Source organism: Panulirus ornatus, chromosome 38 (assembly GCF_036320965.1).
Source record: "Panulirus ornatus isolate Po-2019 chromosome 38, ASM3632096v1, whole genome shotgun sequence".
Lineage (NCBI taxonomy): Eukaryota > Metazoa > Arthropoda > Malacostraca > Decapoda > Palinuridae > Panulirus > Panulirus ornatus.
Window position 1 is genome coordinate 13,742,697 of NC_092261.1, and position 21,973 is coordinate 13,764,669.

Here is a 21,973-nt window from a genome sequence, read left to right on the forward strand (position 1 = left end):
TGTCATAATTCTGGTTTCATCTTTTTTTCTATATATCGTCTGGATATGTTAACCTATTGTGCTTCTTAGGTGCGGTGACCAAACCTGAACACCATTTTCTAGTTTCGTCCACAAACAAGCCGTGAACAGCTCCCTGAATATTTGCTTATGCATATCCTTGAATGCTATTCTAGTACTTGCATGTGGACAGTTTGTGTCCTGTTCTTCTAAAGTGGGACTATGACAACAGGTCAGGGAATATGTCATCTCACACGACCATTTCACACGGATATTCCAACACCTCGTTTCGTGTTAGATGATATTCATATTTGGGCGTTTATTTCACCGTGTCCCATACCCATTACTGTGCATTTCCTCGGCTTGTTTTTCATCAGTCATGTATCGTGTGTGTGTGTGTGTGTGTGTGTGTGTGTGTGTGTGTGTGTGTGTGTGTGTGTACGTACTTAAAGCTACTTAACATAACTTCTATCACCATTATCTCCCTTCCCATCAGAAATGACTCTCCCTCTGTGATGCTGTGTAGTTGAACACACATCGATGGAAAGTATATTTCTGCTATTCATCTTTTCAAGTACGAGAATTCCCTCATACGACCAACGTCCCGGGAAGGGGGAAAAAAACCACTGAGAAAACTCATAGTGTCTTACAAGGCTGTAGGGAAGTATATTTTGGTAAATTGCATGTTAGATACTTACACTAGGTTAGATTAACGATACTGCCTGTAATGCTCGGTCGTAAATTGAGGATACAGCGTTACATGAATTTATATTCCCCGGTGAAATTTGAAGGTGTTATTAGCTCTCCCAGCTGGAATATTATGATGATAAAGAGCTTCTCTTCCTCCTCCTCCTCCTCCTCCTCCTCCTCCTCCTCACTCTTATTTCCTCTCACTCCTCCTCCTCCTCCTATTCCTCCTCCTCCTCCTCTTCCTCTTCGTCAACCTCCTCCTCCTCCTCCTCCTCCTCTGGTTCATCGCGGGAGATGTGCTCTTACACAACGAGATTCACACTTCTTGTTTGAGGACGATGATCCGACGCTCTTCTGAGCACGACCTTACACACACACACACACACACCGTGAGCAGGATGGTATATGTATCCTACGATTACGATGGTGCGACGGCCCGTACGACTGAAGATGCGACCCCTTGAGCTCGTCGGAACGACCCTTTGCGTATGATGGCCTGGCCTTTGACCTGACCCTCTTAGGGAAAGGTTAATGACCACGCCATCATACTACAGGATCGTACCGTCGTGCTCAAGGATCGTACCGTCCTGCTCAAGGATCGTACCCTCGTGCTCAAGGATCGTACCGTCGTGCTCAAGGATCGTACCGTCGTGCTCAAGGATCGTACCGTCGTGCTCAAGGATCGTACCCTCGTGCTCAAGGATCGCACCGTCGTGCTCAAGGATCGAACCCTCGTGCTCAAGGATCGTACCCTCGTGCTCAAGGATCGTACCGTCGTGCTCAAGGATCGTACCGTCGTGCTCAAGGATCGTACCCTCGTGCTCAAGGATCGTACCCTCGTGCTCAAGGATCGAACCCTCGTGCTCAAGGATCGTACCGTCGTGCTCAAGGATCGTACCGTCGTGCTCAAGGATCGTACCCTCGTTATCAAGGATCGTACCCTCGTGCTCAAGGATCGTACCGTCCTGCTCAAGGATCGTGCCGTCGTGCTCAAGAATGGCACCGTCGTGCTCAAGGATCGTACCCTCGTGCTCAAGGATCGTACCCTCGTGCTCAAGGATCGTACCGTCGTGCTCAAGGATCGTACCGTCGTGCTCAAGGATCGTACACCTCGTGCTCAAGGATCGTACACCTCGTGCTCAAGGATCGTACCCTCGTGCTCAAGGATCGTACCGTCGTGCTCAAGGATCGTACACCTCGTGCTCAAGGATCGTACCGTCGTGCTCAAGGATCGCACCGTCATACTGAAGGAGCGTAAACTCGAGCACAAGGAGTTAGGAATGTTGTATGATAATTTCGGGTGAATTTGTCGATGTGAAGACAACCACATATTCATTTATACACAAACAAACAAAAAAATTTGCAATCCCTCTTTGCCTCACGTTGTTTATGCCTATGTTTTATTCATAGTCCTCGTACCGAAATCTTGCACAGCGTATTTTGCTATTGCTGTTTCGACTGCTTCCTTTTTAGATCTGATGTAACCAAGATCAGAGTTTTCATCACCAACACGAATACAAGGATATTTTCTTTTCTTTCTTTTAAACTATTTGCCATTTCCCGCGTTGGCGAGGTAGCGTTAAGAACAGAGGACTGGGCCTTTTTTGGAATATCCTCACCTGGCCCCCTCTGTTCCTTCTTTTGGAAAATTAAAAAAAAAACGAGAGGGGAGGATTTCCAGCCCCCCGCTCCCTCCCCTTTTAGTCGCCTTCTACGACACGCAGGGAATACGTGGGAAGTATTCTTAATCCCCTATCCCCAGGGATAACAAGGATATTTATGCAATATTTTATGCAATATTTGCTGGTTATCATGATGATAAATCTTGACAGTTTGACGAGGACAAGGGCTGTCGCAGTATTGTGGCCAATAGCACCCCTGAGAGGTAGAGGTTGTGCTGTTTTCTTCTTTTCTTACACCTCTAAGCTTTGGCGTTGCCGGACTTCGATTTGCTAGTCCATCATTGTCCTACTCTTGTAGAAGCTCTTTTAAAGGGGTTTTTATGATTATATGATAATGATGATTATAATGATAATGATTATGATAACGATGATGATAATCATAATCATTATTATCGTTATTATTATCATCAAATTATTCTTATTATTGTTGTTATTATTATTATTATTATTATTATTATTATTATTATTATTATTATTATTATTATTATCATTATTAGTAGTAGTAGTATTCGTATTAGTATTAATATTATCATTATTATTATTAATATTATTATTATTATTACTATTATCATCATCATCATCATCATCATTATCATCATCATCATAATGATGATAATAGTATGGTTGTGTGTTTACGTGCATGGTTTCGTCTCTGTATGTACGTCCGATAATTTGTGTTTGCTTGCGGATGTGTATGTGTGTGTGTGTGTGTGTGTGTGTGTGTGTGTGTGTGTGTGTGTGTGTGTGTGTGTTTGTGTGTGTGTTTGTGTGTGTGTGTGTACCCGTTTATGTGCTCCTTGTACAAGAACTCGGGTAACCGGCAAAGAAGAGCTGGTCACTTTGTGAACTGAGGAGTATTTGAAGAAAGAAAAAACTAATTCTTTGTTTTTATGTTCATTTCCATAATGTTGTTCGGCTATTTTAGTCATTTCTTAACAGTAAATGAAATAATAACTACGATGATTTGAGATGAATAATACGGACTTTATGGATCTATATCACAAAGCCAGCTTGAACAGTTTGTGTGTGTGTGTGTGTGTGTGTGTGTGTGTGTGTGTGTGTCTGTGTAGGGGAAGGGTGGAGGGTTGGCTTGCATTCTCCACTATCATACTTTCTCATCCTTGCTCACTGCTGTCGACGCAAAGAGATCACTTCATCCAGGTTGACGCGTCTCGCACATTTTGGGGAAAAAAAAAATAAACCATGACACCAAATCTTTCTCCATAAACTTGGCGACTACAGTACAGACAGTTAACGGCGTCATCTGCCAACAACATTTCACGCCAGGGAAGTCTTACAAATTCCCGGCAAAACACAGGATAAGAATCTGTTTAAAGAAAAGAATGTATTCCCCAAAAAACATATAATGTCCACAAGAGAAAGTATTCAGGGGTGGGGACATTACGGAAGCATATTTCAGACAACAAAATTATCTCTAACTCAGAGGAGAAAAATCCAGCCCAAAAGATAAACAATAAAATCTTTTAGAGGGAAAATATAAGAGTGGGTTCCACACACGAGAAATATAACAACAGATTCTTTGTGTTATGTCGTAACGAGTACAGTTTTATTTTATTTTTTTTCTTTTCTTACCACTGTACTTATTGTTATTATGTTGTTATTGTGACTAATCCAGATATTATCGTCACACATAACAAAATTATTAGCATCACTGATGTCAAGTCGACAATAACAGAATGGTAAAGTAGCGGTGGGACACTTACGTTAAGTCACGGGCCATGAACAGCTTAAGGCACTGATGGATTTTCCTTCCAGTGACACTTTCAGTCTCCACAGAATGATATAACACCGGCAAAGAGCGACTTGGAGCGTCAAATTTTTTTTATCCTACGAGATAAGGTAGGGCAGTGATGGCGCGGGTTAGGAAGATCAGGGGGAAAATGGGGCGTTTCTAATACGTAAAAGTAGATGAATGAATCACTTGTTAAGAATCAACAGAACCTCTGACAACCATACGCAACCTCCCACAGCGTAAGGCCGAGACTTGTCTTGATTTCGATGTTATTTGAAAAGTATGATAATGTTATGGTCGCCATTTGGCAAGCTATTATGGGGCATTTGTGTCCAAACACGAACGTAAACAGTGGTCGGCCTCAGCTTGCAAAACAGCGACCATTAGAATCAATTGCTTCTCAAATCCTCTAAGAGGTGAGGTAATTACCGACAGCTGGAGGAGAGAGGAGAGGTTAAAATCGAGAGAAAAAGTATGTCTTGTATTCCTAACTCGAGTTAGGACTTCTGCAGCGGGACCACAGGTTAACAGGAAAGAAGCGTGTTGGTTTTGTGTGTATTTATATGTTGCACGTTACCAGAGGACATCTGAGGAGTAATGTCTTCAGTGTCTTCAGTATGGAAGTTGCAGCCTGGGTATGAGGGGGTGTTTGTGATCGTGATCAGTCACCGTGATCAGTCACTGTGGTCAGTCATCGTGATCAGTCACCATTGTCAGTCTTCGTAGTCAGTCTTCGTGATCAGTCACCGTTGTCAGTCACCGTGGTCAGTCTTCGTGATCAGTCACCGTTGTCAGTCACCGTGGTCAGTCTTCGTGATCAGTCACCGTTGTCAGTCACCGTGGTCAGTCTTCGTGATCAGTCATCGTTGTCAGTCATCGTGGTCAGTCATCGTGATCGTGATCTGGTACTACCGTACTACCAGGTCACTGGTCACGCTCAAGGCCTACAGGATTCAATATCAAGAACTTTACCTGCGCTTGATGGTATAGCATCCTCCTTAACCGTATTAAGAAGGGAGGGGAGATGGTTTAGAGGGGGGGCCTGAAAGCTGAGCAGATCCGACCTTTTTTCTTTTTTTTTTTTTTTTTGAGCCCCAGGGCCTCAAAAGATCCTTAACGCGCCATTAGCCTTAACTTCAACGCGCACTATGACCTTCCATACCGTAGCCTCTCTACCCTAACCTCCCCACACCGTAACCTTCCAGCACCGTAACTTACTCCCACCATGACCTCTCTCCACCGCATCCAACCGTCCCATAACCCTCCAGCACTATAACCCAATACACCCTGCACCATAACCTCCCTACACTTTCCCCTATTCCGTATTATTACACCGCTTGTTTCACCGCCCCTCCATTCTACAGTGCACCCCTGCCTCTCGCTGGTACCGTAAGAAAAGACAACTAAAACGCCTCCTTCCTCCAAGGTCCACGAGACTATGAGAGAGAGAGACACAACATGGGGGACTGCTGGGAGGGAGGCGAGGTCTCACCAACGTGTAATAATCATTAACGCGAGATTACGCGGGAAATGTAAATACATTGAGGGTTATTTTAGTGTGGTGGGAATTGGCCGTTCTGGGTCACGTCTCATTACACCACCACTGAGAAGAAATTACGATATTTAGAAGAGAAAAAAAGATATCTAATTCCCAGTCTTGTTATTTAGATGTTTAACAATAACGGAAGGATTCTTTATCAGGAATGTGCGTTATAAAAAAAAAGACGATTTAGAATATGTCTATCACCGTTTGCATCATATTCAGCGTTAGAGTATGCTGTTTAATGATATACTCTGTGTGTCATGATATACCGCTTTCTCCACTGTTGTCTCGCAAAACGTTGCTGATAGATATATTATCTGTTCGTATAACAAGAATTACGTGACTTATCTTTCATTATCCACATCAGTGTTTCTTTATTTTCCCGCCATTTCCTACTTTTCATTCTCTTTCTTTCATTTAATTCTTATATTCTGTCGTTAGTCTTCTTTTGGATCTAGGGGTTAGGTTAGTTAGGGCACCCGACATACGTATCATTTCTTGCTAATTAAAGGTGATTTATCCAGTGACCCGACACACGTTTTCTCTAATTCAAATTTACGTTTTCTTTGTGTAGAATCGTTGTTGTCACTGTTGTGATAAAATGGTGTTGGATTTTCCCTTTTAAGATTTTAAAACCCGATTTTTCGATACTGAATAACTCGTTAGGGGTTGAGTTATGAGGGAAAGTGAAAACTCGGCATTAGATGAAAAATGCGTCATGTAAAATACCAATAACCATAAATTATATAAAGATAACTGGCCTATCTTAACGCCACAGATGACCTGTAGGTTCTATCATTAATGAAATTTATCGTTATCAAAACATATACTCCATTTAACCCCGTCAGGATTCATCTGGTTCAGAAGGTAAACAGTTATTTCAGATGTCTATATCGAGATATAGGAGTCTGATCCTCTCTGTGTGTGGAACAGATCCCATAAGTATTGATTCAATTCCTATAACCTTATACATCCTGTATTCAACCCAACATATTCGCAGAACTCGGGTTCAGTCGGATTCAAACGTTATGGTGCATGGCAAGGCATTGTATGGAACGCATCAACAGGAAAGGCAATCAACCATTTCTGGACCCTACGGGCAAGGTTTCTTGTGGTGTTACAGCTTCATTCGGCTCGCATATCGACTGACAGGCTGAGTAAAACTTTATAGAAACCGAACAAAGTGTCGGGTGAATGTTCGTTCGCCGTTCGCAGCAGGACACAGTCCATCCAGTTTATGTTCTACTTCGTAGACTCTGACGTTAAGTGGTAACAGTGGCATCTTTTTTTTTACACTCTCTCAGCTGTTGATATACAGTGGTTTTGCCCCACAGTTTTTCCCCCCTCTGTTTCAGAGGCGTGCCCACTTGATGAGAACTCAAACTGATTGTTGAAGTAAGAGGTACTACACCGAAAATCCCACACTCTACACCAACTCCGGAGAATGTTAAGGGATCCGGTGGTTCCACCTTCGTCAAGCAGCGATAGGCTAGAACACACACGCATAGCGATACTTATTTTCATTTCTCCCGTTTTACGTCACCATTTTCCCGTGTGAAAAGTATCAAGGAAAGTAATCCTGCTGCTTCGTGGTGTGTGGACTACGATTCGTTCAGTTCCTTATCCTCTCACAAGATAACCCTAGTGAAGAATTGCGTACTTACACACCGTTAGGTTTGATGGCTATCGACTGCTGGATGCTCACTTAAGGCAGACGTCGTTACGTACAAGTTCTATAGACGCATTTACAGAAATTTGTGAAGGGTTTTCTAGGTTGAGATTTCATTGCCGAATCGAACGTACGTAAACAGGACCAATTCGGTATGTCCTGCTTGTGCCTGCATCCACCGCTAATCGTTCATTTGCAGTACATCAACGCCGAAGCCTCCTTCCTTAAGAACTAGCTATAATAACGAGAAGGTGAGTTACGCTTTCCCAGATGTCGTTTCCAGAGAGGAAACTTCTCAAGCTTTGGCCAATGTTGTCGTTTCCGGGAGAGGAAACTTCATAACGCCATAATCCTAAAAACAATGCCAAAGCAATCAGCCGCGTCCCCGCCTCTTAGAACACGTCCCTCCCACACCAGCGAAGAGAAAACGGTAATAGAATGAAAAAGGGGAAACTGCAAAGAAAGTATTGATTAAAAAAAAAATTCTTTTACTCTACGTTCAGTAGCCGTTCCAAAACTTAAAGAGCTACGGGGAAAGAATATTGAATAGTAACACATTTGTGATCACTTGTAATTTATAGTACATATAAACAGAATTTTTTTTGAGCATCCTGTCAAAGCAACAGTAAAACCAAACAAAAATGATAAACGTATACAAAACATATATCGTAGTTGCCCCTGTGAGCCATAATCGCCTGCAAGCGAACCATAATATCTTATTTCGATAAGGATCAAATACCAACCGTGGCCCGTGTTTCTCCTCACTAGTATCCAGAAGGGTATATTGAGGGAATACTACACATGGTAGCATAACTGTTTAGAACGTAGGTAATACGATAATGGAAAATTTACAAGTTCACTTCGTTTTGAGTGACTTCACTGCATTCCCTTAGCCATTATAGTTGTACGGGGAAGAGACATTGATATGAGATATTTAGATTAAGCATATTCATCATCAACTTTTCACCTCTTATGAAACTTTTCATTATCGTATCATTCATTATTTTAACCCGACAGCATTAACATACTACTCATTATTTAACCGGACATCATTATCATATCAGTATGGTCTATTAATTGAAATTCCTCTTTCATGATGACTTCTAGATCTTTCCGGTTTTCCTCGCATTCAATTTCTTCCCCTGTGAGTTCTTCCTAGGGTGTCACTTGTATAGATTTAGTTATGTTATGACTTATTTGTCCATATTCATCTTTCGTTGAGTTCCATCACATTCTGTTCTACCCACATATGACTTCATGTCTATGCCCTATGTCTTGTCTTCAATCCTCTCGTATCACTGACTCTATTGTCATCTTCAAAGCATCGAACTCCTCTTCCGTCTATTTTCACCGTTTGTATATATGATATGGTTATCATAATTAGTGCTTAGGATGGTACTGTTCCCTGTGGCACAACCAGATAAGATAAGAGAGAGAGAGAGAGAGAGAGAGAGAGAGAGAGAGAGAGAGAGAGAGAGAGAGAGAGAGAGAGAGAGAATTTAAAATTCATAATTGCGAATTTGTTTAGCTTTTTTATCGGCATTTGATCAACGTGAGTGATTGGGCGCGATATACGAACATATATCGACACCACACAGGCAACACCTTGACAAATGATATACAGCGATGCCTGTATATATCTATATTGAGTTACAAAATATAAATGATACCTAGTAAAATGGCGTGAAGTTCAGTCATGTATGAGTCTTTTTGATCGGGAGAGCCGGGGTCGTCCACTTTCTCGTTAACAAACATATGGACAGTTTGTTTTTGTCAAGAAACTGTTTTCCTGCCCAAAGAAAAAGTTTGACGCGCTCCAAAACAACATACAAATTTTCCCGTTTCTTTTTTTTCATTTATGTTCTAATTAACGTCACAAAAAACGAAATAAACCGTAAACTTGATCCAGTTTCCAAATACAGTACCATAACAGGAGCGAGGCGAGTGTGTGTGTATATATATATATATATATATATATATATAGATAGATAGATAGATAGATAGATAGATAGATAGATAGATAGATGATAAAACACCTCAGTATCAGTGATGAGCGAGCTGCAAAAAGTTAAGAGATACGGGAGACGAAAATATGATATCAATACCTACGTTGTTTATAGACAAAAGACAGAGGACAGATGATCGTTCGTGTATTGCACTAGAAAAAAAACAAATGTACAAATTCAGTAAGGAACGGATGTGAAAGGGGATTCAAAAAAAACAAAAAGAAAAGATTCGCGTTGGAAATGGAGATCGAGTTCATAAGAGGGAGAGAGTGAGAGAGAGAGGAGAATGTGGATGATGGGTAGAGTAAAGCTGCAGTGTTGGAGAAGAGGGTTAAGTGTTAATGGGGTTTGAATGCTGAGTACAGTGGGAGACAGGGAGAGGACCTGCCTGCCAAGTCCTACAATGAGATTTTGCCATTAGCCAGAGCTGCCGCGTTGCGCTTATTGCACAAAGGAGGAAAAGGTAATATTTTAGACGTTGTAGATGTGTTGTGTTTGTAGAGTGAATGCCAGCGACTTACGTGGACGTGAGGAAGAGAAGGGAAGAACAGCCACACGGGACAAAGAAGGGAACTTGATAGCCATAGTAGTTGGTGGCTGCTTGCTGCCTACTATCTCGAGAGAAAGAAGAGAAGTAGATTAGGGGAAAGTAGATAAGAGGCATAGAGATAAAGTAGATCTGTTATAGCAAGGGATGGACTGATGATTTGACGGAAAACGGATAGAAAGATAGTATATAGTATAAAGATAGCATATATATATATATATATATATATATATATATATATATATATATATATATATATATATATATATGATATCATATTTCTCTCTTGTGTCTCCCCTGATGATGTGATTATTACACGAAAGTGCATTTGGGAACTTTTCGTGTTTCATTTTCCCCGTGGACTCATAGGAATATCTTGATCACGCGCAAAATTGTGATCCTTTCCAATATATATATATATATATATATATATATATATATATATATATATATATATATATATATCGTGTTTCCTTTCAAAAAGCGGCAGTAGTTGAAATTTAGATTTGTGACATCATTAAATCCCACTTTTCCTCTGCCTCTGAAAGAAATGAAGGAATGCTGTGTAATATATTTTCTCAAGAGTCATATTAGAGAGAAATAATTTCGCTGCGTCTGAAAGTTTAGGATTTTACTCCTTACCAGATACAGGAGAAAAAAAAATGATGATGATGATGATGATGGCCCTGTTAGTGTGAATATTCCCCGATGCAAGTTTTACGGAGAGAGCCACCATTGGTTGCCTCGCGCCAAAATTAGAACATGTTGACCGTAATCTATAATGACGATCTATCTGATTCTGATGAAGCAAAATTCTCAAACCCATAAAAAAAAAAGTACATCACTCGCCGAACTTCTTACCCCATCGCCCCAGTCACTTAATGAAGAATAATTGCTCTGTTCCCCTTGGAAGTTGGTGCAGTTATTATTATCATTTACTTTTTTTTTTTTCATGACATTGGCATCATCTGCAAACATGTTCAGGGAAGAGGTCAGTCCATAAGAGCACTGGGCCCAAGACTGAGCTAAGCAACATGCTACTGAGTGACCCCACCCCATTTGGAGAACACCCTTCTAACTTCTGTCTTTTGGTCACTTTCCGTTGGGTAATATTCTCTCCAGTGAGGGTGTCTACCTTTTTCTTCCTGCCTCGAGATCCAGCCTCAACCTCCAGTATGGCTCATTGTCAAAGGCTTTCTGGCAGTCCAGTAATGCAAAGTCTACCAATCTATCTCCATCTTCTTCACTGTGGATCATTCCTGTAGTGTTGTCTCCCCAACATGTAGTTTCCTCCTAACAAGTATATTTTCACTGATTTCATATTATCTTTCCCATTGTTTTACAGACCACGTTTGTTAGGCAGACGTGTCTGTAGTTCAGCTGAATTATGTGATCACTTTTCTTAAACATAGGCATGGCATACACCCTTTTCCTCAGCTTTGGAACTATACCTTCCTCTAGTAACCTGTTAAATAGTACTTCAAGCAACTTAATAGGTCATGAGGTTCAAATAGCCAGCCTTATATAGGTCATGAGGTTCTAATAGCCAGCCTTATATGGGTTATGAGGTTCTAATAGCCAGCCTTATATGGGTTATGAGGTTTTAATAGCCAGCCTTACATGGGTTATGAGGTTTTGATAGCCAGCCTTATATGGGTCATGACATTCTAATAGCCAGCCTTATATGGGTTATGAGGTTCTAATAGCCAACCTTATATGGGTTATGAGGTTTTATTAGCCAGCCTTATATGGGTCATGAGGTTTTAGTAGCCTCGTCATGTGTTTTCCACACTTTCCAAGACTGTGCCCCATCCTATTTTGCTGATGATGGGTTAATAGTGTCCTCCACTTGGGTTAATAATGTCCTCCACTATGAAAACACTTACGTCTGTTATTCAGCTCGCCACATATATATATCCTCCATCATCTTCATCAGTTCTTCCCTCTAAATCCCCTAGGAAGACTAAGTGTTCTTAATCCTGTACATTTCTCCTGATAAACTTCAGAAAAGGTTTTGGATTGTCTCTTGATTGTCTTTTGCTTTGTCCGCACACTCTCTTTCCAACGCTGGCTGGCTGGCAGGCTACAATGTCGTCTTTGTCTTCATAGTACATTGAGGGTATTTCTGGGATCCTCCCTGCCTCCTGGATCACCATTCCAGCTTTATTGTCTGCCACTACAACCTCAAGCGAACTGCTGTCTGAAATTCTGATGGGAAAAGCTCTTTCATTTTTAGGCATCCTTTATTGAACCATGTCTGTCTCTCTCTTTTATTTTCTCAACTTTTCTTCTATATTTTATTTCATACAAAGGTATCCATTCTCTTCCACCTTCACTGTAGGTTTCACGGAATCTTTTATATCATTGGTGTATACTCAGGTTAAAGAACAACCTCCCCTTTCCCAAGTGATACTCTCAAAAGAACTTGTTCACCTCTGTGTAGTTGCCATAATCATAGCTGCTCCGACTCCCATCTCTCCTGTGATCCCCTTTATTGTATATTAGATATATATTTAAACTCTCCTTCATACCCCAGGATCCTCCCCTTCTGTGGGGCTCCCGCAGAGCTCAGAAAGCCGTCCTCATCCACTGGGTAAGACCACAGGTCAAAAATGCCCAGGCGGAGGTGTTTTTGAGTTATTATCATCATTATCATTATTATTATTATCATTATCATTATTATTATTCTTATCATTATTATTATTATTATTATTATTATTATTATTATTATTATTATTATTATTATTATCATCATCATTATCATTATTACTATTGTTGTTGTTGTTGCTGTTATTATTATTACTATTATTATTATTATTATTATTATTATTATTATTATTATTATTATTATTATGGCTCTTTTCACGATTATTTCGGTAATAGTTGGCTCTCACGGATATCGTATAACAAAAACATTATTCAAACAGTTTTTGATAAGCCTGACTGGAAAAGGATATGAGCAAGAAAATAATGTTTTGAAACGATGTAAAAATTTACGGGAAACTGGGACTGAGTAGATTCTGCAATTGGGTGGGACACGAAGAAAAACAGTATCACGTGAAATGGGCATCGTACTGATGAGCATCAAGCAGCGAGTAAATTTCACAGCGAACGAAATGACTTTCTCAAAGTGTTTGCTAACTTAGGTAGTGCAAGGCAGAGAGACATGGAGGTATGTGAATAAATATTCGCCTGACATAGAAAAGGGTGAATGTGTGTTTGTAGACAAGTCATGGTGAAAGATTATAATAGTTCGAAGAGGGAGGCATAAGAACTTAGGTTAATGGGGTCAAAATACATTTGCATTCCTTGCGAAATGCGAAATTTCATACGGACACGTATTCAGCATAAACAAGGTGTGCTTGATCTTGATACAATGATGATAAACACAATAGTAAAACGTAACGACTGAGGCCATAAGAATAGCTGTCATGACTTCTAGGAAAGCTGGAATGGAAGGAGTAATGCCACGAAAAAAAGGTCATAAGTGCGAGATAAGAAATACAAAGAATTTGATCAATCAAGTAAGGCATTAGAATCGCTACACCATTACTGTTAACCGAATTTAAAGTATATTTAAAGGACTAGATATTTTAAAAACATTTGAAAAAAATATAGATTAGATAGATTTTATACGTTTTACAAATCAAGTCACTTATACGGTAGCATTCGAGTAAATAGCAAATTAGTATTAAACTGAAAGAAAATCGTGTATATAAACTTAAAGATATTTCCATTATGTAGTGCAAGGAAGGCTAAAATGGAGGTTCTTGTTTATGACGCTGAGAGAGCAGCAGATTCAACTATGATACTTATCAGCAATAATTGCCAAGAACGTAAGTACACTAGCAAGCTCCTGCGTCACATGATCCCAGTGTGTCTGTTGGCACCTCGAGGTTCCAACGTTTTGATGACTTTTTTCCCCAAAATCTCGAAACTTTGGAACATTTTTCCCCCTCTTGATAACCGTGACGTAGTCCTTTTTAAAAGACATATTTTACACTTCCTTTTCCCTTTAATTAACTGCTGAGCAACTTTTTGATATCTAAAAACTAATTATCGCTACTGTCCCACAATATATATATATATATATATATATATATATATATATATATATATATATATATATATATATATATATATATATATATATAAACTGTTATGGCAACATGTTACTGCGTCATTAAACATAAAACCTTTTTCATAAGTCTATGTAAAATATAGATACAGAATAAGATATGATTTATTTCGAGAAAGACGTTGCCTCAGTCAAAATGATGACGGTACTATAAAATTTTATCGTCCAAAAATAATCTGTGGTATTTGGCAACTGCTCGCAAGTCGGGTAGCTTCAACAGACGATCCATACTGATGGCGACAGCTATAAACATTTCATTATATTCACTTATGGCCTCCTTTATGACCATAAAAGACTGTGATGAGCGTAGTTGATATTCAGAATATGTGGTAAAATGACCGTATTCATCAACACACTTAGAATGATTTGGCTTGACTGTGCGCCTACAAAATACACCGGGAAATGTTCGTTCAACGCCCACAGTAAATTGCACTCTCAAATGATCATAGCATTTTGCGGTAAAAGACAGCATCCTTCAGTGACTAATTCGTTTCGTACGTTACAGTGATATTCTACATGAATTATTGAAATGTAAAAGTAATACAATCAAGAAATGTATAAAAAGGCTGATGCAAGAGCGAAAATATTTAAGAAACTAACTGGATGGAATTGGCTAATGTTACTAGCATATTGAATTGAAATGTTTGAATAATGATAATGATAATAATAATAATAATAATAATAATAATAATAATAATAATAATAATGATAATAGATAATTATAATAAAGATGATAATTATTTCATACGAAATCTTTGGCAAGGAATAGCATTGGAATATAATTCAACTCTCATGTGACGATGATAATTGTTAGCGAACGTTTTCTGTTCTGATGAATTTCAAATAAAACAAATTTGCACTACCCGACCGGTGTAATGACTGGTACATTTAAGGCTGGAAAGATCGAGTGGCCAGGAAAGAAAATGAAAAAGAATACCGTTCTAATGTATGTTGGCTAGATTAGCACCGCCACATATTCTCTCTCTCTCTCTCTCTCTCTCTCTCTCTCTCTCTCTCTCTCTCTCTCTCTCTCTCTCTCTCTCTCTCTCTCTCTCTCTGGGAAGGGATCCCTTTACAGTGGTCATAAAAGTTTATACCTGTTTTTATTGACTGTATGTAAGGAGAGGGAGAGTGAATATCTACTTTAGGAAACAAGTTCCATGTTTCGTACTTCGTGTATACACCCAACAAATAAATTATCTTTAGTGCCTCTTAAATAACCCAGTCGTTTTCTTCACTTCCTATTTAAGGGTTAAAAGCAATTGATTCATTCCACTGCGAGTTTGCCATATTCAAGAAAAATTCCTTCTTCCCTTTATTATTTATATAATTGAATATATTCCACATTATATCAGGCTTAACGAGAAATGCAAAGTCGATGCATTTTGTTTCATTTCGATAATCTAACTATTTTCCATGTGTATGATTCCCTCCGTAGACGTAAAAAGTTAAGCGGGAAAAAATATCCGATGTGTTAGGCATCCACTGAGCGCTCCGTACTGTGTCACCATTACCTAAAGTGATCCTTCAACGAGTCTAGTGCAGTCATTGTCATGTTGGTCCATTGTCTCGTCTCCGTCATAATGTTTCACTTTATTCCGTCCTCCCCTCCGCCCCAACCCTCTTACAGTAGTTACCCTCGGGTCATTGGAAAGTTATAAAAAAAAAAAAAAAAAGAATAGCGTAGTTCCGGTCTATTGGAAAGTTATAAAAAAATAGCGTAGTCCCGGTCCGCTGGGACTCGCCGTACGGCGGGCAGTTTGTGCCAGTCAACTGAGTCTCGTTATCGTATGCTATGTACTTATTGCCTGTCGGATGGGTGCTATGCGTAGGGTACTTAAGTGCCATTCGCTGGAACTTATCACCCGCTGTGCACTTGGAATACCATCCGTATATACATCTCGCAAAACACTAATGTTATTCCTTCCTTTTTGCTATGGACACGTTTGCTATACCAACCCTAGATCTGGCTACTCGTGTGACTGTGTGTGTATTCCCTCTTCCTTCCATTTCAAGTTAGTTTCTGTGACAAGGCTTGAACAGTATATATATATATATATATATATATATATATATATATATATATATATATATATATATATAGTGGTAACGTTTAGCAGGCAAAATCTTCATAACTCAGAAAAGAAAATGAACATCTTCCCAAGCTTTCGTGTATTTTCCAAGAACTCCTCAGGAATCTTGGAAAATAGACAGAAGTTTAGGAAGATGTTCTTTTATTGTTCGTGCTAGTTGTGCATATATATATATATATATATATATATATATATATATATATATATATATATATATATATATGCATAAATTTATTTATTCATTGTACTTTGTCGCTGTCTTCTGCGTTAGCGAGGTAGCGCAAGAAAACAGACGAAAGAATGACCCAACAAACCCAAATACACATGCATATGCATAAACGCCCACCCATGCACATAATACATTTCAACGTATACATACATAAACATATGTACACATGTACACGTTCATTCTTGCTGCCTTCATCCATTCCCGTTGCCACACCGCCACACATGAATGGCATCCCCCTCCCCCCGCGCGCGCGAGGTAACGCTAGGAAAAGAGAACAAAGGCCACATTCGTTCACACTCAGTCTCTAGCCGTCATGTTTAATGCACCGAAACCACAGCTTTCTTTCCACATCCAGACCCTACAAAACTTTCCATGGTTTACCTCAGACGCTTCACATGCCCTGGTTCAATCCACTGATAGCACGTCCACCCCGGTATACCACATCGTTTCAATTCACTCTATTCCTTGCAAGCCTTTCACCATCCTGTATGTTCAGGCCCCGATCGCTCAAAACCATTTTCACTCCATCTTTCCACCTCCCATTTGGTCTCCCACTCCTCCTCGTTCCCTCTGCCTCTGACACATATATCCTCTGTCAATTTCCTCACTCATTCTCTCCGTGTGACCAAACCACTTCAAAACACCCTCTTCTGCTCTCTCAACCACACTCTTTTTATTACCACAAATCTCTCTTACCTTTTCATTACTTATTCGATCAAACCACATATTGTCCTCAAACATTTAATTTCCAACACATCCACCCTCCGTCGTACAACTCTATTTATAGCCCATGCCTCGCAACCACATACACTTCACTTCCTCCAGTTTTTCTCCATTCAAACTTACCTCCCAATCAACTTGTCCCTCACCCCTACTGAACCTAATAACCTTGCTCTTATTCACATTTATTCTCAGCTTTCTTCTTTCACACACTTTACCAAACTCAGTCACCAGCTCCTGCAGTTTCTCACCCGAATCAGCCACCAGCGCTGTATCATCAGCGAACAACAGCTGACTCACTTCCCAAGCTCTCTCATCCACAACAGATTGCATACTTGTCCCTCTTTCCAAAACTCTTGCATTCACCTCCCTTACAACCCCATCCATAAACAAATTAAACAACCATGGAGACATCACGCACCCCTGCCGCAAACAGACATTCACTGGGGATCAATCACTTTCCTCTCTTCCTACTCGTACACATGCCTTACATCCTCGATAAAAACTTTTCACTGCTTCTAGCAACTTACCTCCCACATCATATACTCTTAATACCTTCTACAGAGCATCTCTATCAACACTATCATATGCTTTCTCCAGATCCATAAATGCTACAAACAAATCCATTTGTTTTTCTAAATATTTCTCACATACATTCTTCAAAGCAAACACCTGATCCACACATCCTCTACCACTTCTGAAACCACACAACTCTTCCCCAGTCTGATGCTCCGTGCATGACTTCACCCTCTCAATCAATATCCTCTCATATAATTTCCCAGGAATACTCAACAAACTTATACCTCTGTGATTTGAACACTAACCTTTATTCCCTTTGTCTTTATACAATGGCACTATGCATGCACTCCGCCAATCCTCAGGCACCTCACCATGAACCATACATACATTGAATATCCTCACTAACCAGTCAACAACACAGTCACCCCCTTTTTTTTAATAAATTCCACTGCAATACCATACCATATATATATATATATATATATATATATATATATATATATATATATATATATATATATATATATATATATATATATATATATATATATTTATATATATATATATATATATATATATATATATATATATATATATATATATATATATATATATATATATATATGCACATAAATGAATCATTTGTGGGTCATCAAATGGTGATAAAAGTTAGGCTATTATCTGTAATTGGATGTTTCACCCAATTAGACGTGAATGATTAGAGAAAGCGTGACAGAGCTCTGGAAAAATTGTCATGTGATGCATATAATTCAACGAGGAATGAGAAATACATTTAAAGAAAAGAACGACCTCAGAAACGCTGATATTCGTGAACGAATGCCGTATGTCCTTCCCTCCTCCCCTCTCACTCTCATGTGTTCACGAGAGGTAGACACCATTAAGCGCCTTGTCACAACACCCTCTCTATGTGCCTACAATTCGCTCCACCCGCGACAAACGTATCATAACATACGACCAAACGTGATCCTCACTTCGCCCTCAAACACCACTGGCCTTTGACCAGACTCGTAAGGGTCGGGTCAAAGGCCAGGGTTAACAAGCTGATTTTGTTAGAAAGAAAAGTAACGGAGGAGAGTTAAAGAAAATGAGAGAATTCCTCCACGAAAGGAGAGACAGAATGGTAAGGTGTGAATGTATATTAGTTGGTAAATTAGGGAAACTAGTCAGGGTCTTGCCTGGGGAAACACACAGCTAGTTTGCCTTTTTTTTTCATTGTTGCTTTAGGAAAGAGAGAGGGGGAAAAAAAAGAGAAAAAAAAAAGAATAGTTTTAGCGACGGTATCAGTAAACACAGTGTAATCACGACCAAGGAGGATCAGAAAAATGTATTTTGACGCTGGTGAATATGTCGTATCTCTCTCTCTCTCTCTCTCTCTCTCTCTCTCTCTCTCTCTCTCTCTCTCTCTCTCTCTCTCTCTCTCTCTCTCTCCCAGTCTGTCAGGCAGCGCATCAACCGCTGTCGTACTCCGGTAAATGGCACACGAAAAATGTTAGCATGAAATTTTGCAGCTCACAATAATGGGAGGATGTTATGGCCAACTGGTTTTTGCAGCGTGAATGCTGAGACCGTCGCTCACTACCAAAATAGAAGATCTCTATTAAAAGAACGAGAGAAGGAAGGGGAAAAAAAAAAAAAAAAGAGAATGTTTTAATTTAAATCAGTCTCCCGTAACATTTAAAATGTAAACCACTCATACGAAACGCAATTCATAATAGGTGTATTTGTGATAAGTGACTTCACGAGAGGAATTCTATTTATCGAGAATTTAATGAAATATTTCTCTTTTTTTGTTCCTCTGTGTGGTTTAGTTGACATATCCCTAACCTAAAAAAGAAAATGGAATGAATGAGTTATGTGTTACGGTTATATCTGTGACGTAGATATGTGTTACGGTTATATTTATGAAATGAATGTGTTACGGTAATATCTGTGACGGAGATATGTGTTACGGTAATATCTATGACGTAGATATGTGTTACGGTAATATCTATGACGTAGATGTGTTACGGTAATATCTGTGACGGAGATATGTTACGGTTATATTTATGACGTAGATATGTGTTACGGTAATATCTATGACGTAGATATGTGTTACGGTAATATCTATGACGTAGATATGTGTTACGGTTACATCGGTGACGTAGAGATTAGCTGAACGAACCTTGGAGCCTAAACTTTACTGGATACATACAATCATGAAAATTTATGCGAAACACAGTATTTTCAAGTTTTTTTTTTTTATCAGGCACGTCATTTCTTATTTCTAAAAAAAAAAAAAAAAAGTATACGGTCAAGAAAACTATCGCGAGAAGCGTATTATAAATGAGCTTTTGAGGACAATGTTACGACACTAGGAAATGAAGGCTTGGCCGCTGATCTAACCCATAGACCACAGACCAGGCCTTCATGATTAAGGGTCGTAGAGTGTCGTGCTCTGAGGTCATGCCGTCGTACACAAGGGTCGTACCCTCCCTCGTGCTGAGGGACTTAAATCATCTGTATGATGGTATACAATAGGATGAATTTGATGACTTGTGAATGAGAAACACTCGTAGGCATCATTTGTGTAAGGTCAGTGAGAGAGGTGGCCTCTTAGACTAGGTGGATGTCCACTGATGTCATTTCATCATCAAACTTACTTTTTCGCTATAAGACTCTGTTGTGCTGCTTAAAACCAGTCAGTATTCCATGAAATTAGTTGATTATAGAAACTTGAGTTAATAAGAGAAAGTCGTCAACGAACTGTTCTCTGCTCTGTAAATTCAAGATTGGCCCTACGAGGACTACGAAGTCATAGTCGATCTATGCAGACAAGTATTCTCTCTCTCTCTCTCTCTCTCTCTCTCTCTCTCTCTCTCTCTCTCTCTCTCTCTCTCTCTCTCCATACACACTACACACAGACACACTCGTCGAGATTTGCCATTTGCGGCACCCGAGCTAACACACAACCCGACCTATGCAAGTAATGGCACACCCCAAGAACGGGCTGTCACTACCAAGAGCCTGTGTCAGGCTTGACCCGGCGAATCTTCACACACACACACACACACACACACACACACACACACACTGAAATGAGCAATCCTAGGTGGGGTCAGACGTGTATCAGCGGTTGTCTCGAGCTGCCAAAGGTCAGCTGTCGATCCGAACTCCCCCTCCCACCCAGCTTTCTCAGTTGGATAAGCGAATTGCGTCTGATTTGGACCGACCGTCTTCACACACGATTCTCGACATCTTATTAGTGAAAGAGAACATATATGAGATAACTTTACAAATGAACTAACGAACTCGTGAGAATGTTCTCGAGGAGGTTAAGACTGCTGTCGCCTGGTGTAAACACCATGACAGCGACATACACTCTAACGCTCCGTCCAGTTGCCGAGTGAGCTAGCGACTCAGTGAGAATGTTCTCTAGTAGATTAGGGAGTCAGAGACTGTGGTCGTCCAGATGTAAACACGATGATTGACATACACTGTACCTTCCGACCTGTGAACCAGTGAAGGTAGCAACTCAGTGAGAATGTTCTCTAGTTGTTTAGGAAGTCAGAGCTGCGGTCGCCTGGTGTAAACACCATGACAGCGACATACACTCTAACCCTCCGTCCAGTTGCCGAGTGAGCTAGCGACTCAGTGAGAATGTTCTCTAGTAGATTAGGGAGTCAGAGACTGTGGTCGCCCGGTGAATGTTCTCTGGTAATTTAGAAAGCCAGAGACTGTGGTCATCCAGATGTAAACACGATGACTGACATACACTCTAACCTTCCGACCTATGAACCAGTGAAGGTAGCGACTCAGTGAGAATGTTCTCTGGTTGTTTAGGAAGTCAGAGCTGCGGTCGCCTGGTGTAAACACCATGACAGCGACATATACTCTAACCCTCCCACCAGTTGCCGAGTAAGCTAGCGACTCAGTGAGAATGTTCTCTAGTAGATTAGGGAGTCAGAGATTGTGGTCGCCCGGTGAATGTTCTCTAGTAATTTAGAAAGCCAGAGACTGTGGTCATCCAGATGTAAACACCAGTAGGTCCTCATACCCGTTCGGCGTCCCTACATAAGCGTTTGTACCATCTTAATTCTACCTAAGCTCACTTAACACCTTCCTAACCTGATCCTTCTCCATTCCAGGTAAAACAGAAGGACCATCTGGAAGGAATGCAGAAGAGAGTATGCAGAATCAACCTGAGTCCGTCTCACACCACCGACGAAGAGGCCCTGCTCATCTCGCTCGCTGTACACCCCTGTCACAGAGGCCTCACCTACCCACTCCCCCACAACTCCGCTAACTGCCGTCCATCACGACAGTCACCTTGTGCCAACCACTGCTTGCACGAACAGGTAGGAGATTAGTCCTGTACCTACTTCTGTGA

The 21,973-nt window shown here is 40.2% G+C and overlaps 1 protein-coding gene across 2 annotated transcripts in view; it reads left to right on the forward strand.

Annotated features, from left to right (window-relative positions):
• Positions 1–21,973, forward strand: part of Nup44A (nuclear pore complex protein Nup44A) — a 541,896-nt gene that overhangs the window by 487,246 nt on the left and 32,677 nt on the right. For both annotated transcript variants that reach the window (XR_011715428.1, XR_011715429.1), the window contains exon 12: positions 21,732–21,941. The gene's annotated coding sequence lies outside the window, so the exon portion shown is untranslated. The remainder of the gene's footprint in view (positions 1–21,731; positions 21,942–21,973) is intronic.